Source organism: Quercus lobata, chromosome 6 (genome assembly GCF_001633185.2).
Source record: "Quercus lobata isolate SW786 chromosome 6, ValleyOak3.0 Primary Assembly, whole genome shotgun sequence".
NCBI classification, from domain to species: Eukaryota; Viridiplantae; Streptophyta; class Magnoliopsida; order Fagales; family Fagaceae; genus Quercus; species Quercus lobata.
The window spans coordinates 41,895,938-41,922,601 of NC_044909.1; the positions used below are offsets into that span (position 1 = coordinate 41,895,938).

A 26,664-nucleotide genomic window follows, 5' to 3' on the forward strand; every position below is an offset into this window, starting at 1 on the left:
TTTGCATCATATGATGTAATTTGCATGTCATACATCGCTAAATTTATTCTAATGAAACAAATATATTTAAATTTTGATCCAATATATCTAAAAAGTTCAATAAATGTTTAATTAGCAACCAAATACCAAAATATTTATCAAAACATATAAAAAATATTTTCCAAGTTCTAAGTTCCAAGTTTGAAATCCAAAATAAGTTAGCAAATGGAAACTAACTAACTACAATATAAAATTTGAAAGCAAGATGAATATTAAAGTGAAATGAACATTTAATTATTCTCATTTTAAAATTCTTATAACCACTGTCCTAAATTTCTAATCATTATCATCCATTTGATCATCTATGTAAACATTATATAATTGTATACTAGAGATACAAAAGACATCAAGATACAATTTCACACTCAACTATTCAAGTTATACCACTTAGCAACATGCTCAAAAAAATCAATCAATTAATATACAAATACAAGTATAACTGATAAAATTATATATAAACAAATATTTTAGTAATATTATAACACAAATTAGTATATTGATTAAACAAATTTAACAACATTATAGCTTAAAAGATAGCAAAGCCAACATCAAATTCTTCATTTAGAAATGATGAAGCATTCCTTCATTTTGATTACAAGTGAACTAGTAACTAAAAAATATCTGCTTAGGTTAACATAATTTTATAAAAATAAAATAAAAAGTCATATAATTATAATATGAAAAAATAAAAACCCTTAAAATTTCATCAAAACAAAAAATTTATCCCATAAAAAAAAAAAAAAAAAAAAACCAAAATTTATGTTTTTGGTAGGATCGGTAGGATCCTACGATCCTACATACGATCTTATCATTTTTACAATCCTAGTGCGATCCTAAACGTTTTGGTGAGGTGGAATCGTAAAATCTTGCAATCCTACAATCCAGATCGCGATTTTGACAACCATGATTATTTTAAAATCTATTTCTATCTTCTTTGTTTATAAATTTAAACATCCCACAACCTCCCATATAAAAAGACAAAGACTAGTATTTTCTTTTTCTTTTTTCAAATTAATATTCTTAGGTGCTTAAACCATACTCGCTCATTGAAAAAAAAATTGCAGATTGTTCAAAATAAAACTACTTAGAGTATTACCTTTCACAATAATTGTGGGTCTCAAACTTGTACTTAGAGGAGAGAGGACTTGTCATAAAAGAGTGAATAATTTCTCCTCTTTTTTCAACCAAACAATATTTTGCTCAAGAAAAATTATTCTAGACAAAAATTTACAAAATGAATTTCCAATAGCACCAATTAAAAAAAAAAAAAAAAGGCATTCAATAGTATTATTAAAAAAAAAAGAAGATTTTAATAGTTAGAGAAAAAAAGTACAATTAAAATAAATAAATATCAACGTATACGTACCATTTTCATTTTTTCCAAAACTTTTATTTTTTTTAATGGAGGCCCAACAAGGTGTCAATTAGCATAACCACATACGAGACTTGTCACTTTCTGATCGCCAAAAAGGCCCAGAATAACGAGCCCAACTTAAGCTTTTAATTGGATAAACAAACCTAATTTGTACTATCTTGGAAATGGAGCCCAACATATACGTATATACAAAATAGTTGAATTGTTTTCTCCATGAAACATTTGGCTGTTACTGTGCTCAGCTGAAGTTATTGTTCTGGGCTTCATGAGTATCATTTCTTCAACGAGAGGCCTTTACACTGTTGGACAATGGAGAGCAAAGACAATTACATATTGGGGTGTTTAGTTTGTGTTTTCAAACAACAATTTTGAATTTTTAAACAATATTACATGTATTTTTATATATTTTTTCACCTACACATATTGTAGGAGCACAATTTGGGGCCCAAACTCCTATTTTATAAGTCTTGGTCCAAAGAGTCCAACACAATGAATTTTTTGTAGAGTATGGATCAAAGAACTAGGTTTTAATAAGTTAAACAGGGTATTGCATGAAATAAAGTAACACATGAATAAGAACAAAAGCCATCACATTGAAAGATCACACCCTCTGATAAGACTAGAAACTTAATTTGCGTATATAGATCAATGCAGTGGGATTCCTTTGCATGCTACAGTACTCTCTCCTCCTTTTCTTTTCTCCACCTTTTTCTTTCTTTTATGGGGGCTTCTACACATTATATAGGCCTTTTCTTATCATTTGGGTTTCACACTTGTCGATCATCCACACCTCCACTTGAGCATCTGTCAAATCAGACATCTCTTTCAGTTCTTTGTGAGTTGCGGTAGCCAAAGTAGCATTGTTCATGGGTCTTCTCCACATTAATGCGGCCAGGAAAGTAACTGTAGTGCATTCAATGTGGTGGTGGCAGTTTTTGATTAGATATTTTGTGTTTCCTTCCTTTTCACGTATTTAGGGAATGGGCTTTAGTGGCTTAGATGCCCTTTCGCTCCGGATTTTCAGTGTCCGAGGAGAAATTCCTCCTCGGACCTATTTTCTTTGTTTCCAGTGATGTTTAGCATGGATTGCTTAAGCCACGTTAACTCCTCGGATGGGCTGGTGTCCTCGAACGGGCCCAAGACCCAACTTGTTACTTTGGGCCATAGTCCCCACAATAGCCTCTCAAAACTCCGGTTTTTATCTCCTTCCGAGGAGAAAAGCGGGGTTTTGACTTTCCAAGGGATAAGATCAATTAGTTTCCGGTTCGCACGTGTGGGGGCAGTTGCTTCTGACGCGTTACGATTTACAAGGCACGACTTATTACTCCAGGCGACTTTATGTCTCCCTCATCGAATGGTGAAGCGCAGATCTAACGGCTGACATTCTTCCTAGAATTTTGAGCGGGAATGGCCTTCCCTTCTCTCTCTTGCTATATAAGGTCTTGAAGAAACTCTTTCTGCTTTTCTTTTATACTAACGCTCCAACTTGCTAGAGAATCTCAGCACCCAGTCCTTCATTAACGTTCTAGGCTTTCAAATTTCCGTGATTACTTCAGTGAGAAACTTTTCCCTGAGGAAATCTCTAAGAGTTTCAGAGATTGTCATAAGGATACTTGTAAGTTCTACTTCCCCTTTGTAACCTCAATTTTCACCTCGGCCTTCCTTCTCGACCCACCAGTTTGACTAGATGGGTAGATTCAAGTATCTAGTAGATACTCCGGCCGCCATGGAGGCTTTTAGGGCAAAATATCGCATTCCATAGGAGGTAGTTTTGGAGTATTATCCTCTAAAAGGAGTGCATACCGATAGGGAAGTGGGTCAAGTCGTCATTTCCATGATCACTTTTATAGAAAGAGGAATGACACTTCCCATGCGTAGGATTACCCGGGACTACTTGTTTAACCATAAACTGACACCGCATCAGTGTGCTTCCAACATGTTTAGGGTCTTAGGCAGCATAGATGTCCTGAACGAGCGGATGGGTCTAGGCCTTACATGGCATGACGTAGTTCACATGTACGAATGCCACCATCTTGACAGGCAGGATACTATCTTAAATCTCGGTCCGAGATCGTTAGGCTAATCTCCTGTCTTCCTAAATCCAATAAGGGTATGAAAGATGACTTCTTTATTGCCTCAGGGGAGTGGAGCGACGGTCTTCATTGTCCAACTCGGGCAGGAGATCTAGGTGCGGTGCCTTTAGGATCGATCCCCTGGGAAGGGGGGTTCAGCCCTTTAGTTTTATTTTCTTTTGATCGAAGATTAAAATTTTTTGTAACCTAACTAAAATTTCCTTCTCGGCTATTTTGTAGATAGATCACACGTCGCTCCTTGACTCAGCCACGTAAACGTTCAGGCCTTGAACTACCTTTTGAGGTCAGAGATCTACGTCAACGAGAACGGACAATTACGAGCGACTCATCTGGTTTTGGGTTACGAACCCTTGTCCTGCGTGTTCCAAGACATCGGCCAATCCATAAGAGCCAGTAGTCCTAGGTTGGCTAGGATCGACATGTCAAAGCCAAGGTTTTTAGCTCGAAACAATCTCAGGCCGGTTGTTTTGCCTACTGTTCAGAATCCTCAGTCAGTTGCACAACCACTTCCACAGGACAGTCCTGAAGTTGTAACACCTGTTGAGGAAGAGACTGAATCATCTCGTCTTCCTCTTGAGGAGGTGATAGACAAGTTCTATTTTGAGGAAGATATCCCAAAACTCCTTTAATCGAGCTTTCAGACCCTAAAGAAGAACCGGATAGGAATTCCGTGGTCGGTGTTCCTCTAGTTATTGCCTACTCAGACAATTCTTCAGACGAGGAGGTGGACAACATGGCTTCTAACAAAGGGAAGAGTTTGCGAGAGCTGATGGCTTCCCGAGGCAAAGGGCAATCATCAAAGGTGCCCTCCAAGTCCCAGACACCTATCCTTCCTCCCGTTGCTCCACAACTCCCTGTCGATCTCGGCTTAAAAGTTAATCCCGACTCGAAGAAGAAAAGGCCGGCTGAGTCCCTTGAAGAAGGCGAGGTGGGCCCTTGCCAGGGAGGCAAATAGCAAAAAATGACTCGAGAGCAAAGGGACAGAAGGGCTCCATCTGTAGAGAGCCGTGACAAGATGGAGCGGGTTGAAGTACGCGTTACTTCGCGTACTTGAAGCCCGAAACTCGAAGTGGACGGAGTCGCCATTCCCTATACTGCTTCGGTCCAAGAGTACAACGAAGGCCGAGTAGGGTATATAGCTGAAGCCCTAGAGCAGCCCGTGCTCCTTCCCAAGGACATGGAGGCTTACTGGCGATTTTCACAGCCCGAGCTCTTCCTATCCTTGAAGAGAGATCTTGCTATGGTAAGGCAATTCATCTTCTCCTCGGTAAGATCATTAGATCCTATCATGTTTTAATACATTACTTTGTCATTTCTTGGACAGATTACTCAGCAAGTGTTTGTAGCCAATGAGTATTGCTGCAACAATCGCAAATTAGCTGACGTCAAGGCTCTCTCTCGTGCTGAGGTGGAGAAGTCTTTAGGAACCTTTAAGCAGGAGCATTATGAGCTATCTGAAAAGCTCAAAGAGGTTGAGAAAGGTCGTAGGAGTGCTAAGGCTGGCTTGAAGAACGTTGAGAGTCAAGCCGAAGACCAACGTTAAAAACTGTCTGTGACTGAGACCAACCTTGCCACTAAAAAGCAAACTGTGTTGGATCTCAAGGCCGCGTTGCAAAAAGCCCAAGAAGAGGCCCGGCTTGCAAAGAAAGCGGCTCAGCTAGCCAAGGAAGCATCTAAGGCCAAAAAAAAGGCTTCCTACCAGCTGGGGGCGGAGGAGACTGAGGCTAGACTTTCCAAGGAGTTGTCGGAAGTATGTAGGGATTACTACAGTATTTCATGGGCTCAAGCTCTTAATGCTGCAGGGATCCCTGGAGATTCTGCCTTGAGATTGCCCGAGAGTGTCTTCTTCCCTCCAGAGATCCAGGAGATCCCTACCGACACTACTGAAGCTTCTGAGTAGCCTACAGCCGTTCTTGATGCCATTCCCTTAGCTGAAGTTGCTGGGGGTTCTGGCCAGGTCGAGGGTGTGGAGGAAGAGAAAGGTAGGGGCATGGGTAAGGGAAAGAAAGCCTCCTTCAAAGCAAAGGATCCCGCTAAGAAGGCAATCACTAAGGCTAAAGACCATGGGGCAGATTCACAAGCCAAGGATGCTCCTCCTCCCCAACCAGAGCAAAAGTGTGATCCTCCTGCTGAGGCTTCGTTCCTAGGGTTTTTACTATTAATATTATCTTTTTTGTTTCGAACGAAAGTTGTACTGCCTTTGGCCTTTTGCATAGACCTCTTGTACTATTTTTGGTTATCAATACAAGTACTCTTTTCTTCATTTTTTATGATTGATGTTGATGGAATTTTATTATATTGTTCCGAGTTAATGTTATTGTTTCTTTAGTTGATGTTTGCAACCCTACCAAAATAAATAAATGCGAAGAAACATAACTGTGTAATGAACTTAGAACAATAAATGCTATCACACCTGACTATGAACATACCTTAGAATGGGATAGAAGTCCTGAGTTGTTAATTTCCCCTAAGTCTGTGGTCCGAGAATCCATGCAAGACTTAGATTCTGTTTAAAACTTGTATAGATGCCATAAATTGTTAATTTCCCCTAAGTCTGTGGTCCGAGAAGTCATGCAGGACTTAGGTTCTGTTTAAAACTTATATAGATGCCGTAAGTTATTAATTTCCCCTAAGTCTGTGGTTCAAGGAGCCATGCAGGACTTTAGGTTCTGTTTAAAACTTATATAGATGCCGTAAGTTGTTAATTTCCCCTAAGTCTGTGGTCCGAGAAGCTATGCAGGACTTAGGTTCTGTATAACACTTATATAGATGTCGTAAGTTGTTAATTTCCCCTAAGTCTGTGGTCCAAGGAGCCCTGCAGGACTTTAGGTTCTGTTTAAAACTTATATAGATGCTGTAAGTTGTTAATTTCCCCTAAGTCTGTGGTCCAAGGAGCTATGCAGGACTTTAGGTTCTATTTAAAACTTATATAGATGTCGTAAGTTGTTAATTTCCCCTAAGTTTGTGGTCCAAAGATTCATGCAGGACTTAGGTTCTATTTAAAACTTATATAGATGCCGTAAGTTGTTAATTTCCTCTAAGTCTATCGTTCGAGGAGCCATGTAGGACTTTAGGTTTTGTTTAAAACTTATATAGATGCTGTAAGTTGTTAATTTCCCCTAAGTCTATCGTCCGAGAAGCCATGTAGGACTTTAGGTTCTGTTTAAAACTTATATAGATGCTGTAAATTGTTAATTTCCCCTAAGTCTGTGGTCCGAGGAGTCATGCAGGACTTAGGTTCTGTTTAAAACTTATATAAATAGAAGTGAGTCGACAAATGCGCGATAATCACAGGATGCAACACAGGCATAACTGTTTTCGTTAATAATAATATCTTTTCAAATTGTTTACATTCCATGGGCGAGGTACAGTTTTCTCATTTAGATCTTTCAGATAATAAGCACCTATTCCTGCCACTAAGGTGATGCGATATGGTCCTTCACAGTTAGGTCCTAGCTTTCCCTAGGAAGGGTTCTTGGCGCTGCCAAAAATTCTTCTCATCACGAGGTCGCCGCCCTAGTGGCCTTAGTTTTACATTAGTATCATAGCCTTACTTCAGCTTTTGCTGGTAATAGGCCAATTGGATCGTTGCCCTTTCTCTTTTCTCCTCGACTAAATCTAGTCTCCTCGACTAAATCTAAGCTCCTCCCTAGCAATTTGTTATTATTCCTTGGGGTAAAAGTGCTGGATCTCAACGTTGGGAAGCTAGTTTCCAAGGGAAGCACAGCTTCGGCCCCATAAGTCATTGAAAAGGGAGTTTCTCCTGTTGACTGACGCGGTGTGGTTCGGTAGATCCATAAGACATGTGGTAGCTCCTCCACCCATCTTCCCTTTGCATCATCCAGCCTCTTTTTCAGCCTGCTCACGATGACCTTATTTACAGCTTCGGCTTGCCATTTCCTTGGGGGTAAGCTGGAGTGGAATATCGGTTTGTGATCCTGAAGTCGCAACAGTATTTCCTGAAGGTTTTACTATCAAATTGAAGGCCGTTGTTCGAGATGAGGGTGTGAGGGGTTCCAAAGCGCGTAATAATGTTTTTCCATATGAACTTCTTTGCATCCACGTCCCTGATGTTGGCTAAAGGCTCAGCTTCTACCCATTTAGTGAAATAATCAGTGCTGACTATTAAGTATCGCCTGTTCCCTGCTACTTTCGAGAAAGGGCCGACAATATCAAGACCCCACTGAGCAAACGGCCAAGGACTGGAGAGGGGGTTGAGGACTCCCCTGGGCTGGTGGATATTTGAGGCAAATCTCTGGCATTGATCACACTTCTTTGCATATTCTTGGGCTTCTCTCTGCAGGTTCGGCTACCAGTACCGCTGGGTGGGTGCTCTGTGGACTAGCGATCTTCCTCCCGTATGACTCTCACAAATTCCCTCATGCAGTTCTTCAAGCAATGATTCTGATACCTCTGGGTGTATGCACAGTAAATATGGCCCAAAATATGAGCGCTGATATAACTTGTGGTCCTCTAACAACCAAAACCGAGGAGCATTCCTCTGTATCTTCTCAACCACCAATTTCCCTTTGGGTAATGTATCATCTTTGAGGAAGTTAACTATGGGATCCATCCAGCTCGAATTCCTTCTGATTTGATGGATCCGAACTGTATCCCTTTCGATTGTGCCTGTTTTGCATAAATCCTCCACAAGGATCATTTGTGGTAGATCCTGCGCAGAAGACGTAGCAAGAGTGGCCAGTGAATCCGCATGGGTGTTCCCGCTTCTAGAGACATGCGTCAAATTAAAAAATTCAAAGTTTGATTGTAAGCGTTTGACTTGACCGAGGTATTCCTGCATTCTCGCATCTCTAGCCTCCAATTCGCCCCTTACCTGGCCAACGACCAGTTTGGAATCTGAGAAAGCTTCCATTGTTTTTCCACCCATTTTCTGCACCATAATCATTCCTTGCAGCAAAGCCTCATACTCGGCCTCATTGTTTGTAGCCGAGAACCCAAGTCTTAATGATTTTTCAATGGTAATATTCTCGGGAGATACTAGAACTAGCCCTACCCCGGATCCTTTTTGGTTTGAAGCGCCATCCATATAGACCTTCCATTACGAGGCTCCTTGTGCAGAGATTGTTCCAACCGATTTTCAATCCATGTTTTCCTCCTCGGTTACTGCTTCTACAGGGGGTTCAGCGAATTCAGCCACTAGGTCTACGAGGACTTGTCCCTTGATAGAGGTTCTAGGCATATATTTAATATCAAAAGCCCCTAGAAGTGTTCTCCACATGGCGATTCTTCCCGTGCAATCGGCGCTTCGGAGCACCGATTAGAGGGGGAGTTGAGTCAGGATAATGACCGTGTATGCCTGAAAGTAGTGGGGTAGTTTTCGCGTGGCATGCACTACTGCAAGAATTGCCTTTTCCAGTGGTAAGTAGCATACTTCAGTGCTATGTAACGATTTACTTATGTAATAAACCGGTCGCTGTATCCCATTATCAATTCGTATTAGTACCAAGCTTACAGCGTGAGAGGCCACTACTATGTATGCAAACAAAACCTCGTCGGTCTCAGGGCTGGACATGATAGGTGGCTGGGACAGGTATTCTTTAAGTTGTTGAAAGGCTATGACACAGTCCTCTGACCATTCGAATCCCTTCCACTTATTCACCAAGAGGTAGAAAGGTCGGCATCGGTCTGCAAATCGGAGATAAACCGATTCAACGCTGTGATCATTTCGGTGAGTTTTTGTACTAACCGATTCAACGCTGTGATCATTTCGGTGAGTTTTTGTACTTCTTTCGGGTTTTGAGGAGTTTGTAGGCTATTAATCGCTTTGATTTGGTTCGGGATTACCTCTATTCCTCTGTGGATTACCATATAGCCCAGAAATTTCCCAGACCCGACCCCAAATGAACACCTGGAAGCATTGAGGCGCAGTTTATGCTCCCTTAAGATGCCAAAGATAACTTCAAGGTCTTTCATTTGTTCGGACACCACTTTACTTTTTACTACCATATCGTCTATGTAGACTTCAATAACCTTGCCCAACTATGGTTCGAACATTCTGGTCATCATCCTTTGGTAGGTTGACCCCGCATTCTTTAGACCGAAAGGCATCACCTTATAGTGGTAGTTTCCAACAGGTGTCATGAACGCTGTTTTTTCCTAATCTTCTAGAGCTAGCGGTATTTGATGATAACCTTGGAAGGCATCCAGGAAGCTCATTCTGGGATGGCCTACAATCGCATCTACCAATCGGTCTATTCGAGGCAACGAGAACGGGTCCTTCGGGCACGCTTTGTTTAGGTCTATGAAGTCTACGCAGACTCGCCACTTCCCAGTCTTCTTTTTTATCACCACTGTATTTGCCAACCATTCGGGGTAAAAGACTTAGTTGATAGCCCCTGCCTTTTTCAGCTTCATCACTTCATCTCTAACAGCGTCGGCATGCTCTTTTAACGGGTGTCGGGTGGTTGCTTCTTTGGAATAGTGGACAGGTTAACGTTCAGGTAGTGAGAAATGAGACTAGGGTCAACCCCCGGGGCATTGTAGGCGTCCCATGTAAATACGTCGACGTTCTTCCTTAAAAACCCGACCAATTTCTCTTTTTCTTGAAAAGGTAGTTCCAAGCCGATTTGGAAAAATCTTTCTGGATTATTATCAAAGACAACCCTTTCTAAACTTTCACATTTTATTTCCTCGGCTAGTTCGCTGACTTGTGCTGCCGAGGCGGGTGATTTCTATAAGTTCACAGAAGCTGAGGACTCAGCATTGGATCGACATGAGATGGCGGCCACCATGCATTGCCTAGCCATGGCCTGATCTCCATTAATCTTTTCTACCTGGCCCCCAGACGGGTATTTTACCTTTTGGTGAAGTGTAGAAGACACGGCTCCCAGGGCTGGAGCCACGGTCTAGCTATTATGGCTGTGTAGGGTGAGTAAGCATTGGCCACGATAAAATCCACCTCCATCACCTTTGATCCTGTCTGTATAAGTATTCTGATTTGCCCTTTTGGTATGACAGTCTTCCCTTCAAAACTTATAAGAGGAGAGTCATAAGCTGTTAAGCCCTCAGGCCTTACGTTTAGCCCCTTGTACAGATCAGGGTACATTACTTCCATTGCACTGCCCGGATCTACTAATACCCTCTTTATGTTGAAACCTCCAATCCTCAATGTAACCACTAAAGCATCGTCATGGGGTTGGATAGTTCCCCCCTTATCCTCGTCCGAGAACCCCAATATTAATGAGTTTCCAGTTTTAGATCTTTTGGACTCCCTCTCACTATCCTTGGCAGAGAGCCAAGCCACAAACAGCACCCTAGAAGGAAAAGAGCCGGTTCTTCCTAGGGTAGCGAGGATAACGTGCATCATCCCTGTGAAAGGTCTCAAAGATACATCTTTCCAAGTTTCTTGTACTGCTTGGCTCAGATAACCACTAGAGGGGTGTAAAAGGTGACGTAACTTTCATTCTCGAACCAACTGGTCCAAGTGATTCCATAGATTCCTATAATCCTCAGTGGTATGCCCATGGCCTTGATGATAATGACAATACAGGTTCTGGTTGCGCTTGGAGGGGTCTCCAGCCATTTTACTCGGCCATTTGAAGAAAGGCTTATTCTTGACCCTCTCCGGAATTTGTTACACCGGCTCTCTGAATATGGCATTAACCATTTGCATGTTGGTCTGTCCAGCCTATCTTGAAAAATCCCTCCTCGGCTGGTTACTGTTATATCGTTTTGACTTGTAATCATTTCCTTTGGGAGGGATGATCTTCTCCTTTCCCTTCTCTTGTAGTTGGTCCTCTTCCACTCTTTTGTGTTTGTCAATCATGTCCATCAGTTGGCGAACACTCGTGACGGGTTTACCAGTTAAAGATTTCCTTAAGCCGTGCTCGGTGGGGAGACCACTTTTGAACGTGCTGATGGCGACGTCATCGTGGCTTTCGTTCATCTCGTTATACATCTCTCAATATCTGTCTGAATACGCCTTCAAGGTTTCCCCCTCATGCATAGACAAAGATAATAACGAACTTAGGGGTCGTGAGACTCTGCTGTTTGTAATAAAGCGAGATCAAAAAGCCTGAGTGAGCTGCCTATAGGAGTCTATGGAATTCGTCTTCAAGCTGTTGAACCATCTCATCGCTACTGGTCCTAGGCTGGATAGAAAAACTCTGCACATCAGAGCCTCATTTTGGGAATGGATAGCCATTCTCTAGTTAAACTGGCTCACGTGCTCCATGGGGTCTGCTCGGCCGTTATAAATAGCGAACGTAGGTTGATTGAAATGCCGAGGCAATTTAGCCCCCTCTATCCTGTGTGCGAAGGATGATTTGGAGACCTGATCCAGTGCCTTATTCATGGCATCATTACCCAAACCCTTACCAGGTGCGCTCTTACATCTCCGTTCAGGGCGCGACTCCTTCTCGTAAGAAAAGGTTTCATTTGGGGGAGTTCTTGACCTCCGCCTGTAACTGACATCCTCCTCCTCGTTAGAGGATGAATCTGAGCTGGAACGGGACTACTTTTGCTGTGCACGGCACAGCTTCCTTTTTAGGTCGTCTATCTCTCGCTGCATGGCCTGATAGTTGTTTTGCCTCTGGGATATGCGACTACCTACTTAAGAGTGGCTTTGGCTCGTCTGAGTAGTATGTACCCTTCCCTCTCGGTTGCTTCCCTTGTCTAGATCTAGCCTAGGGTCAGAAGGATTATTTTGCCACTGAGGCCCAATAAGTTCTATCTGCTGAGGGTTAGGTTGGCATGGATTTTCTTGGTGTGGACCTGATCCTGCTATGCTTAACCGCCGTACTTACTAACACTCAAGTTCTTCCCATAGACGGCGCCAATTATAGGAGCACAATTTGGAGTCCAAACCCCTACTTTATAAGTCTTGGTCCAAAGAGCCCAACACAATGAATTTTTTGTAGAGTATGTATCAAAGAACTAGGTTTTAATAAGTTAAACGGTGTATTGCATAAAATAAAGTAACATATGAACAAGAACAAAAGCCATCACATTGAAAGATCACACCCTCTAATAAGGCAAGAAACTTAATTTGCGTATATAGATCAATGCAGTGGGATTCCTTTGCATGCTACAGTACTCTCTCCTCCTTTTCTTTTCTCCACCTTTTCTTTCTTTTATGGGGGCTTCTACACATTATATAAGCCTTTTCTTATCATCTGGGCTTTACACTTGTCGATCATCCACACCTCCACTTGAGCATCTGTCCCATCAGACACCTCTTTCAGTTCTTTGTGAGTTACGATAGCCAAGGTAGCACTGTTCAGGGGTCTTTTCCACATTAATGCGGTCAGGAAAGTAGCTGTAGTGCATTCAATGTGGTGGTGGCAGCTTTTGCTTAGATATTTTGTGTTTACTTCCTTTTCACATATTTAGGGAATGAGCTTCAGTGGCTTGAATGCTCTTTCGCTCCGGATTTTCAGTGTCCGAGGAGAAATTCCTCCTCAGACCTATTTTCTTTGTTTCCAGTGATGTTTAACATGAATTGCTTAAACCACGTTAACTCCTCGGATGGGCTGGTGTCCTCGGATGGGCCCAAGGCCCAACCTGTTACTTTGGGCCATAGTCCCCACACATATTTTCACACATGTTTTTAAATAACAATTTTCAGTTTTTAAATACATACACCAAATGGGCTAGAATCCACCAAATGAAAGAAAAACAATTTAAATCTATTATTTTAAGCTTATTTGATTGAAACGTTAGAAAAGTGAAAAGATATAAAATAAAATATTAGAAGTAAGAAAAATATACTTTCACATATATATGTTTAAATATGTTTAATAGAAAAGTGGGAAGATATAAAATGTATTGTATATAACTTTCTATTATTTGATTAGGAAGAAAAAATAAAAGAAATAAATAATTAATTTGAATTAATTTCTATTATATCCATATTAGATATATTTTTATATTCTCACAGTAATTAAATTTTAATACAAAAATATATTCTATTAACGAATTGATGCTCAAAATTTATCATGTGTTAACAATAAATATGTCAAATATGTTTAATAATATATAATTATTTTATTTATTAATACCAAGGCATATATTTTCGACAAGTAACCAAAAACAAAAGGCTTTAGTAATCCTAAAATAAAGTAATTTAAGAGACGTTATTCAAAAAAGATGCCTTGGTATTATAAATAAAATAAATTATGACTATTCCAATATCATACAAAATAGTTTCACCATGGTTTTGTTGAATTGAACAAAAATAGAGTCAAAGGAGGGCAAAAATATAATTTGGCTCGGATGGAAAACATCACACATCCCAATTTTTATTCATATCAAACAAATGAAAACCTTGATCTCTCATCCATATTCCGTCCACTTTAAAATTGCTCTCACCAAATGAAACAAAAGTAAAGGCATATGAATTTTTAGTTCCACTTTATAATATATTATTTTTTTAAGTCCATAAAACCTATTTTCTAGATAAGTATATTCTTAAATAAATTATAATTAGCCCAATATCATACAAAGTAGTGTGGCCACGGTTTTGCTGAATTGAACAAAAAACTAAATTAAAGAAAAAAGAAAAAGAAAAAGAAGGAGTGGTTCTCTCTTTCTACGTCTGATTGGTGATATCATAAATTATTTAATTTATAACTATTTAATGATATAAATAAATATAATAAATTTATATGGGACTTAGATTTTTATCTAGGTATGCCCTCAAATATTTTTCAAAAATTCATCTTGATTTTGAACCTAAAATAGAGATTTATAAAAAGTTACCTCTTATTAATTACCATGTAAATTTTCAATACGGTACATTTGCTCTTAAGAATGAAATATAAAGAAAAAATTAAAACAGCTCATCTATGACTTTAAGTAAAGGCATTCTTCATATCATTACCAGTGTGGGACTTGTTGCTTTGTGAGAAAACTTTATATCCCACTTTGGAAAAATGAAAGAGAATGTTAGACTTCTTACACTAGGTTCGTTCACGAATTTTAAAGTCAAACGTATTTAGGGCCTGAGTGCCTTTCATTCTTTTTAGTCAAATGTTGCGTGTGGTCTCAAATTTTTTTTTTTAGTTAGGTCACCTTCGGTAATTCCAGTGTAACTCTATATAATGTTATACAGTTCTAGAACTTTTTATTAAAAGAGTATTTGGACAAATTAATCATTGAATTACATTAACACAAAATTTAGCATGTGAATTAAAACAAATAAAATATATAATCCAATTGTGAAGATTTTCAAAATATTCATCCATTAAAAATTTAAGAGCCAATTTGGGATCAATTTTAATTTTTAGCTTTTAGTTTTTAGTTTTTATGCACAGTTTTTTTATAAACACCAGCATTTTCTCACTTTAAAAAAAAAATTTAAGGTACAAGTATACTTTAGCATACTTTTAACAAAAAGTTTTCAATAAAAAACTAGATAAATTATTCTCAAACAGACACTAAGAATGACTCTCAGATATTAGTTAAGAATTTTGAACGTAGGAGTCAGGGATATTAACTCTTATGCTACCTAATTGATTAAGGACTATGTGTGCATATGATCTCTCTTTTTTTTTTTTTTTTTTTTTTTTTGAGAAAGTGTGCATATGATCCCTAACTTATCAATGAGAAACAAAAGCTGCTTGTTATCTTTTTCCTTTTTAAGGAATGTTTCGAAAAATTACAGAGATGTGGAAATTGACCTTATCTGCAATTGCTTTATTATTGGAGTTACTCCATCATTATACAACCATAATCCATAGGTTTCATTGTGAAGAAAGAAATCCTGATTCTTCTTCATAATCTGTTTGGTCACTTCGCTAATGGACAAACCAATATGTGACAAGTATCTTATACATGCTTGAAATGCAACAAGCTTTGTTATAATAAAAAAAAAGCCATTAAATTCATTCCTTTGTTTTAAGTATATGTACTTAAAATATTATGCCAACAAGATTCATGCATTGCTTCTTCTTTTTGGGTCTGCTGGTTAATGTATGTCTTTAAGACAAATATTAATCATTTATTTTTGAAAATATTTTATAAAAAATTAAAAAAACTGTCAAATAACCTTTTTATTTTTCATAAAAAAATTTCTTAAAATAATTTTCTAAAGAATGATCTAAGGTAATTTTTTTTTTTTTTTTTTTTTTTTTTTGCCTGTCAATAGAAATCTCTTGAATTCTCTCAGATACTTTATATAAAGAAAGCGATGGCGCATGTGAGAAAATTACTACCTAACCTGACTGAATGTCCATGAATAATGTTTAAGAAAATGATATACTACGGTATTAGCTAGCTATTATTGTAAACAGGCTTGGGTGCCACAAACTATTCACTATTCAGCGTGGCGTTCACGTTTTGCTTCAACCGATCTCTGTGTACAATGATTTTTTTTTTTGTTCATGCCTCTTTTCCTTATGGGCCTGCTGACTAAATTTAAATAAAATCTTCAACTTGAAGAAAACGTTATGACACAAAGCTGTTGCCCCAAAGCACTCTTGGGTGGCGGAGATAGCGGGACTATATAGCTTACTTCTTCGTGGTGAAGCTCAAATAATCATTGTGGGGTTCTTCTTTTACTAATTTATTTATGCAGCATGCACGTTAACAAGTTTGGTAATGTTTACGTGAGAAAGTATCTTATGCGACAGTATTATAAGTATGATTGATGTTTATATAAAATATGTTTGTATTGATGTTTTTTCCATTAACTTAATCGTTTGCTTGTTTACATTTTTTCAAAAATTCAGTTGTTTTAAGTATGATTGTATTTTAGTCAACTTTTAACAAATATGTAAATAATTTTTTCAAAAAATATAAAAGAAGCTAAACGTAAATCTCCTTGTGTTGCCACATCTCCTTTTCTAATATACTTTTCAGGTTGGAAATTTTCTCCATTTGAAATAGATCTATTTCATAACGTAGATTATATATTAGAGGTCTGAAAGTGAATTAAACTTTATCCATTTTAAGTTATTAATAAATCAATTGTATACCATTTATGTGACACAAAAAATTAATATTAAGTGCGTTTGACATAAATTATTTTTGCAAATTTATTTTACTATTTAGCTTATTTTTGTTACTATTTATGAGTCTTACTGTACTTTTTGATATTATTCATGAGTCTCACTATTTCAGTTAACTTTTACATTTATCTATAGTACTTTCAGTAAAAAAATTTCAATTTTAGCAAAATAAACGGATTCTAAATGGACCCTTAGTATATTGGCATTATGATAAAGAAATTCAGCAAAAGCTATAAGTTCAAATTATATCATCATAGAAAAATTATTGAAATGTCTCTATTCTCATTTTCAGGAAAATGGTCATTTTTTTGAATCGCTCCCATTTCATCTACCAAATGGGGATGAATCAATGTTACTCAATTTGAGAACAAGAAAAATCAAAACACAAAAGAAAACGTGGTAGACGGTATTACGTGGACCTAATCATCCTAGTCTATCCACTAAACAGTAAACACAACTCTCTTCTTGAAAAGTAACACGTATTCTACTTATTGTCAATGATGGACACGCCATGACTGAAATGATTTCATTTGCTTTTTAATATATTAATTTTAGAAAGAACAATATTGTTCTCTTTCCTATCCGTCTCCGAAGCAATCGCCTTGCGTATGTATATTCTATCACTAATAAAATTTACCAAAAAAAGAAAATGATTTACAGTTCAAATCAATCGTGCCAACTTTATGTAATGAAAAAAGTTTTTTTTTTAATTCACGTCACTCGGTAGTCGGTATCCTGTTTATCTCCATGGTTCTATCACAACCAAAAATAATACTAATAATAATAATTTCATATTTGATGTTCCTCTATATTCTATAAATTCATGATTAAAACATGAATTTACTGTACAAAACATGAACCTTTTACTAGTAATTATTAATAAATAATAAAATAATTAAAGATGTGTAATAATTGCTATAAATATATAAGTGCTACAATGTAACCCTCATTTAAATTAACCAGTTTAACCACCGAGCCTAGTTGCTTGAGTGGTACCCGGTACCTTATGTGTCTGCCAATTCGGGGATTTGATCTCCTGCAATAACAAATTACCCAGTAAAAAATAAAAATAAATAAATAACCAGTTTAAATGATACCTCAACATTACAAAAAAAAAAAAAAAAGGGTCTATCCCAACGTTTCTTTTATAGCATTTTCAAAAACCAGAGCTATAGCCTATATGTGAACTATTACTACATTTTTCTTTAATGCCGCAATAAACCCTTGACCTATATTGGCACTTATGAAAACAAAAAACAAAAAAGATATATAGTGATGCTATCAAAACATCAGGATAGGCATTTGGGCTGTTACGATAATTGTCAAAAGCACCGCGACCTAGCTATACCTGTGCTTTTCAAAACACTGGTATAGCCTAGCCAGATCTATTGCGATGGTTCAATATCAACGCTAAAAAGTGCAAGTATAGCCCAAATGAACTTATGCGGCATTTTTGAAGCAGCAGGGCCTAGGATTGACTTTTTTTTTTTGTAGTGCAACTATAATGATATTTCTTGTGATGTCTAATGTTTGTGATTCGAAGTTCACATCGCTTTATTTATTTATTTATTTTAAATTGAATCTAATTTGAAATGAAATAGTAATCACACATACCAATATCTCTGTAAAGAATTTTGAATAGTAATATGATTTTAAATTTTAAATCTTAAATTTGTATGTAATTACTTCAATACATTTAATTTGGGACCATATAAAATTTGAAAAAATGAATGGAAGAAGAAATGGGGAAAAAAAAAAAAATATATATATATATATATGTGGGGGCCGGTCAGTCACAAAAGTTATTAAAGTCAAGTTAATTGGGCCTGTGGCCCATCCGAGGAGGCAAACCTGCCCGAAGAGGCCCATATCAGATTGAAGGGGTAACCAAACGAAGGGAAGAGGGAATATCACGAAAGGTGAGTTCAATATTCGTTCGAGGACAAAACCCTTCTTGGCAATACGAGTCCGAGGACGATCAGGACGCCATCTGGTTACAAACATACCTCGGAGCTACATCACCACTCAAGGTGGGATAAGGGGCCAAAGGTGGGAGAGAGAGAAGGCAAACAAATATCTATAGTAACAGTTGCCTCCGCATTAATTACCTCTCAACCAACTCTCTGGCCACATTAATGTGGAAGTGATGCCTAAATAGTGATGAAGTAGCCTTACAGCTACTAGAAAGAGGTTCCAGAAGGTGTTGGATAGGACAGAAAGAGATCCCCTAAACCCAACCTACACGTGTGTGGTAAAGATGGAATAAAGAGGGCAATATATTACATGAAAAGAGAGCATGCAGAAAAGGGATCGGAACATAGAGAGAAACAGAGAGAAGACTGAGGAAGAAAACTTAGAAAGAAAAGAGTTGTATTAGTTTCAAAGAAAAACCGATTGTTATAGCGGCTCTGATCCATCTATAAACGTGAGGTTGGATCTTTTTACTTCTAGAAAGGTTAATCTAGTTCTTGAACACCTACGCTCTACAAATTATATTGTTTGGGCCCCTAATGTGCTAACCCAATATCATTTTGGGGTTGTTACGAATTGAGTCCTTACAATATATATATATATATATATATAAGAAGAATTTTATTCTATTACGGTGAACTTCTTGCAAAAGATAAATTTGAGAACACAAATTATTGATCTCATTAAAATATGTTATAGCCTTATCGGTTCTTAAAAAAAAATTGAGAAGTTTTCTAGCACATTTTTTTAATAAGTTTTTACAAACACATTTATCTAGTGGCTTTTGAATCCACACATTTCTGTCTTTAAATAGTTTTTTATTAGGGAGAGAGGTGCCTAAGCTAGACCTTCTTATTCTTATCATAATTTTCTTCTTCTAAGGAAGGTACATTATTTTGACTGTTTATGGATGGATAGTTTAATATGCATACTCCAATTTGAATTTGTACTCTGTTTTTCGATTTTTATATTATAGCCATTATTTAGCTAATGGAGTAAATATTATAGCCATACCTTTTATTTTTATTTTTTTTGTTAAAGGATCATAACATTAAAAAAAAATATATATTCTATTACAAAATAGATCGATTTTATCAAGATGCAGCAAAAATTCCAAGTTCATTCAAAATAGGGAGGTATATGGGTTGTGCTGCCCCAATTTTTGCTAAAATCTGCATACCTATTACTATTAGCTTCTTTTTTTTTTTTGGTCTTTTATTCTTTGAATTTGTTGAATAGTTGTTTTTTACTTTTTTTTTTTTTTTTTTTTTTTGGGTGTTCAAGCTTCATGAGGTGTTCTAAATGTTCTATAATTTTGCAACATGCTACAATACCGTCTCAAATATGAGAAGGTACGGACACAAATGCCAAATCAAAATACTAATTTTTTATTCAACATTTTCTCTCTCCTCTTAATATTTAATTCAACGTTTTCTCTCTCTTCTCACCGATTTGTCTCTCTCCAACCCATGTTCTCTCTCTCTTTCTTCTTTAGATCACCCACTCTCAACCTCAAATCAACGGTACGCCACCCTCATCGATCAAGTCGTCACCATCGCTTCTCGTTTGAAGACTCCATCGCCGCTGATTTGAAGACGCCATCGTTCTACGTCTCTGTCTGGCATTCTCATCACCCTTTCACCACGCTGATCTCGGGTTTGTGCTGCTGGTGGATGTGAGTTTGTGCCGCTGGTGGATGTGGATGTGGGTTGGTGGATGTGGGTTTGCGCCGATCTCTCTGGTTGTGTTTTTTTTTTTTCATTTTTTTTTTTTTTTTGTTGTTGTTGTTGTTGTTGTTGAGGCAACGTTGGTGGATGTGGGTTTGTGCCGGTGGTGACTGTCGATGTTGTTGCAACAGTGGTTGTTGGTGGCCGTTGTTGCGGCAATGGTGGTTGTGCCATTGTTGTTGTTGTTGTTGTTGACGATGAGGATGATAGGGAGTAATTAATATATTATTTTAATGTGTAGTAAATATTATTTTAATGTATAGAATTGAAGGATAAAATATTTGATAAATAAAATATTGTAAAATAATGTGCTAAAATAATAAAGTAAATTTTTTATGTGTAAAAATGACATTTTTTATGAAAGAGAATGTAAGAATGCTTTTTATTATTCTGTTTAAGGAACTAAAAGCTCCCTAATGTCACGGCGCAGTTAAGGGAAAAGGAAATTGTCAAATATGTTACTCATGTATCTCAAGAAATTGGCTCTCTTTCTAAATGAATAAATAAAAATAGCTTCTTTTAATTCATTGGTCTTTCTGAGATACCAGAAAATGAAAAATAAGAGAATGTCAATTGTTGAGCATGCGTGTTGATGTCGGGAGTGGGGGAAGGGGAAGCATGTTAGGAGTAAACTAGTGCAACAGATTGATTTTCTTAGCTTGGGCATTAAGCCCTAGAAGGCCGGAGAGAAGTGCTACTTATTGTAAATTCCTCATATTATTATTGTCTGTAATTCTTGCTTAGCAATTAAAAAATTACAAATTATTCTGATCCATCAGTTTATGACTGAAGTAAACAACAAATCAATTTATAACTTTTATTCGTCCCATTTGTAGCATAAAAGAAACGGAGATCACTAATTTGCGCCTTTGTTGCTTCGTGATTTTGAGTCTCGGAGTTTCTTCTCGTCCGAAAGTGATTTTACAAACCTGCAAGCATTGGACCCGATGCTTAGAAAATCAGTATAAGAGATGGATGCTACATGCTTGGCTGGTTTGCTTGTTCAAGATTTATGATCAATTCAACTAGCCAAAACCTTAGTATCAACTAAATTATGGTCAGTTTTATATGTCCTTTTTCAGCTAATTGATGTCTACTTTCAAGTGGTCAGTTTTATATGTCCTTTTTCAGCTAATTGATGTCTACTTTCAAGTATGAATCATGGAATATGGATCCTTAATCTATAGAAAAACTTAAAAGGTCAACAGAAGGAAAGTGTTACCACCTTTTTAGTGCTGCCTCATTGGTTCCACCATTTTCAACTGGTTCATAGAGACCCGCATCCAAATTTAGGCGAGTAACTGGATTCTCTAGCAACTATTAGCCTACTTTCACTAGATTTCCCAAGTTCTCATTCGTAGATACATCAATAGAAGACAAATTACCATGTAGCGTATCAATCTAGTCCAACATTCAAGAACAAAGTCACTAGTTACTCATATGGCATAGTACGTGAAATTGGAAAAAGTAGTGCTTCAATAAGAAAACAGATAATTTTCTGAGAGTTTCTCCCTCTCACTGTATTGACCAATTTGTGTGAATATCTTTATTCCAATCTATGATCAAACAAGGGCACACCTATTGTCATCGTTATTATTACTTATCATTGATCTTAAGTTAGTGAAAGAGCGAGGTCTACTCTTTAGGGACATAGGGGAAGTTCACCTATATAAAAAACAAAAATGCTAAGACTATAATTTCTATTACAATTTGTCATGTACATAAATTGTGTGAAGTAAAAGTGGTGGGTCTATATGAGTCTACAATTCCACCATTCATAACTCACCATATAAATAAGTTGAGATAAAGTTGTGTCAAAAATTATAATCCTAACACTACTTATAAAATAGGTTGAGAAATAAACTGTCCATGCCAGGCATTAAAAAAAAACCCAACGAATATGCTGATTGAGAAAATTGTTTCTTTTAGAAGTAAGAAGTTAAGTTTCCAAAGTATGACTAATTGTTTGTTGACATTCGTATGTGCTCATTTTGACATTATATGCTTATTTATTTAGTAATAATGATGATGTAGAGATATTATTTTTAAAGAGCATATAAAGGAACAAAGAAAATAATTAAAAGTTTATGACTTTATGACAATTTACTCTAAATATAATACCGATTCAATTGTGAGATTCAATCCCTTGCCAAATTCAAAAATAAATAAAAGACTTCATAATAGTCAATATATGTAAAAAAAAAAAAAAAGGAATTAATTCACCCAAAAACAAATAAACAAATTTGAACCATTCGAAAGGTAAATTTAATACTATACATACAATGAACATATTTTGAGGTTTGGGACAATTTTGTATATCAATGAACAGTTTGGGGAGGCCATATTATGTATTGGCTACAGGGAATTTTAAAACCATAAGATTTACAAGGGAGTTTTTCAAAACTCTCAAGAGTAGGTAGGAGGGTCATTGTGGCTCGGCCACTACTAAATTATTATTATATATGTTCATAATCTTCTTATTGGAGTGTACGTTAATTCACAGGCTTGCTACAAATTTTGGCTTGATTGCCTATCTAGCTATCACCTATACACCCTTTCCCTGTCAAGGATTTAATTTTCTCTTGGAATTTTTGTCCCTATTGAATAAATTATATGGATTTTTTTTGTTAATAGTCACCACCAAAAAGCAAGATGCACTTGTTCAACTAAATACAAAAGGAATAATTCTATCCTTGTCGCAAGACAGGAATGGAGCTAGAACTTGGAGTTAGAGGGGGCAGTTCTATCGTTAGTTGCGTGCATGTGGTGGCTTTGGCTTTTGGCTCTACTGCTTGGCCAACAAAGATTTTCTTTTATTATTACTTTTATGTTTGTGTAGAGCATGTTTGTTGTTGGTAAGGACAAAATTATTTTGTTTAAAGTTTTTAAAGGGCTAAATTGTTTGTTTTTGGTAAAATTGGTTGATTAGTCTCATTTTTTTTTTTAAACTTTGTGATCGCCTCGGTAATTTTTGTTGTTGGACTAATATTTTGGGCTTGTATATATATTTTTAAAGATTTTAGATCTATAAATTTTTATGGACTTTAAAAGGAGGAAAATAATAGATGTACAAATTTTTTTACAAATTGTTGTTGTGATAAGTGGTTATTAATAAGTAAAAAAGTTATGTAAGTGGTGAACCCAAATGCAAAATAGTAAGAATTTTCTACCTTAATAGTCTGTAAAAATATTGTAAAAAAGTTTGTAACTGTAGCGTTTCTCTTATAATGATTAATAAGGGGGATGAAATGTAATTTTATTGAACAAAATCACTAAAATTACTACCTAAATATATAGTTATATAATTATATTATTTATAAAAAAAATTAGGGGGGGCCATTGCCCCCCTAGTCCATGAATGGCTCTGTCCATAGCAAGATATCATTCACACAAACTATAATATTCACCATTGATTTTAATTTCAAGATTAAAAATAATGGTTTTTGTGAACGAGAGTTTGCAACAATAGCATTATTATCCATGCAAGAGAGAATATAAATGCTGACTTACATCTATTCGAAGGTAGTTATTTTCAGAATGAAGAGCTTGAAAAACCACACAATTGTGGTAATCAATCATATCCTTGCTTGAATCACTGTAACAATCTATCAATGGACTATCCCCATATTCATATAACCAAGATATCACACTCCACTTTGAAGCAGTTTTAGAATTGTATTTTTGTTCACTCGTGTTTGAGCCCGTCCCTATTGAGATCACAAGCAATTGATCATAGGCCATGGGCTTAATTGGCAACAAATCTGGGTTCTTGTTAACAATCTGTTTGGTCACTTCACTGATGGCGATCAGTGTCTTGACTCAGCACAAAACCGAGAATATTAGTTTCATGATTGATAAGTAATTATGCAGGAATTTGATTCTTGTAAAAAAAAAAAAAAAAATTACCGGATTATTGGCAGCCACACCACCATCAACAAGGTTGAAATCTCGCACGCTTCCATGTGTATCTTGGTTACTAAAATAGTGGGCAGGAAAAAAAGTTGGGGCTGCTGAGGTGCGTATACATATGTCTGATAATGCAGCGTCTAAGATTGGATGGTTTGTCAACTGCATGAAAATTTTGCAATTCTATCAGGTTGCGTACTAGGATTTGAAGGAAGAAATTTAGATTTAAATTTAAAGTAGTGCTAGAAGAGTTTGAAATATGCACATATTGTTTATGTTAATTTCATGAAGGGAGTGCTAATGACTTTTAGGTCTTTATTCTTAGTGTATCCAATAGAGACTTATAAGGGTCAAATCTTCCCTCTCCAATTAAAATGTTGAAAATAAAATCATGAACAAAATGATCCCTTTGAAATATGTGTAATTGAAATTATGGAAAATCTTATTATACGCTTGTTTTATATACTTCATACACACTCTTTTGAAATCGTGTTTAAAATTGTAAAATTATGTTTTTAAAACATGAATTCTCAATCTTAATTGAAATCGTGTTTTCAATTCATATGACAAATTGATAATGTGTGTATAATAAGAAGTGTGTGATTATTATTCTTAAAAATATCAAGTAGAACGTGGTGCAATGGTATTTCAAATTCACCTCTAACTTTATTTTTTTAATAGGCCTGGATAACTTCTAAAACTTATGCCCTTTTGCTAAAACTTCATTAAAGCAATTTGTAGAAGGTACTACCACGCAATAACCAACTATAATGATTGAAGTCTTTTCTTAATATTCTAAGCAATAAAGAATAAACATGACAAGAAACAATTAAAAAAACAACAACAAAACATAGAAACCACCACAACCTGAAATGAGGAAAAAATAGTTGGCTGAAGTTTGTTGGAACAACTAGATTTGTCAAGGTTTGGTGTAACTTTGTGTCCCCTAATTCCTTTCTTATGAGCTTGTGAAGATACTTTCCATCATATTTGCGTCCCGTTAAAATTTTCACTAGATTCACAGCTGACGCAAATATTCCACTGTGTTCACAAAAACCCAAGAGCAAAAAATCCTTAGTATATATAAATATGATTTGCATGGTACAAAACTTTGACCTATATACTAATTAGCACAAAATGAATAAATAACCCATTTCAAAATTTACCATGCTTGCGGGAAGATTTTGGGGCTGTTCTCAAGGTAAAATGGTACTATATCTTTGGCAGCAAATAAAGGTTGATTATTTTCATTTGGTGCTACTAACATGCCTGCAATGAGACCACCTGTACTTGTCCCAGCAACTACATCAAAGTAATCGGCAAGCCTTACTTCCTCGCCATCTACCTCCTACGACCACAAAACCCATAGAGTTACTTGATTAGAACCAAATATACAATAAGCCTTAATGGTCTTAGAATTTCTCAAATGTACTAACTTGGGAAATTCCATAAAAACTTAAGAAATATTACCTGAAGTTGAGACTCGAGGTAAGCAAGAATGACTCCAGGAATGATCCCTCTAACACCTCCTCCATCAATACTAAGAATTGTAACAAGATTTCCATGTGATGGAGGTTGAATTTTGAAGGATGATGATGATTGAAAGTTCAAATATGTGTATAAACACCCTTGAACGTTTAGACCCCAATTTACAAATTAACCAATTCAAGCTTTATGTCAAACAACTAGTGTGCGGAAAATGAACACAAGCTATAATATAGAATTGGATAAACTATCTAAGCCAAATTAAAATCATAACCCACAGCAGATAATAAAAAGGCAAAGATAAAAGGGAAGGAAGATGCAAACACAAAGACAACACGCGATGTGTTATCGAAGAGGAAACCGAAACCCTCGGCGTAAAACCTCTCCGCCGCCCTCCAAGCGGTAAACAATCGACTAGAAAATATAGTTGGGATACAAGGACAGCAATAAACCCTCCAAGCCTAATCTACGCAGTGCACCTAAGCCCTCCAAGCTTCTTGCTCCAACGAGGTTGCGCCGAATCTTTTTCTTTTCTAGCTTCCCGAATTCCGCTACTAGACCATAGCATCAACCAATATAGATTGGTTCCTTCCTAACTGCTTCCCAGCATACCAAACAACCCTCTCACAGTGATGAATATGGTAAGAACAAGGTTTTGGTAAAATGCCTCTCAATGATTTGATAATGGAGAGGAAGAGAGTTGAGGAATTTGAAGAGACTCTAATGTATAGATTGTTGGTGAATCAATCTTGTTTTTCTTTAGGGTTTCTCTCTCAAAATTCTCTCTGGAAGCTCTCATACATTTATAGGTATAAGGGGTATTTATACTGGAGTGAGAGAGGAATGTGAAACGTCAGGTTTTACAAAACAGGGGTGGCTCGCGACTTGGCCTCGCGACTTGACTAAGTCGCGAGACCCAGTCGCGAGATAACCGTATGCCCAGTTGTCTTGTTTTGTCCTGTAGTGCTCCAGCTAGCATGACTGTTCATCTTCTGGCACGCTTGGCACGTGTGCTGCGTTTGGCGGCTTGAAGCCGCGAGCTACCCGCGAGAGCAAGCCGCGAATATCTGTTTTCTTGCACACTCTTGAGCAATCAACAC

The 26,664-nt window shown here is 36.8% G+C and overlaps 1 pseudogene; it reads right to left on the reverse strand.

The window, feature by feature from the left end:
- Positions 1 to 21,029: 21,029 nt before the first annotated feature.
- LOC115950309 lies at positions 21,030 to 25,660 on the reverse strand (annotated as a pseudogene).
- Between the last annotated feature and the right edge of the window lie 1,004 nt (positions 25,661 to 26,664).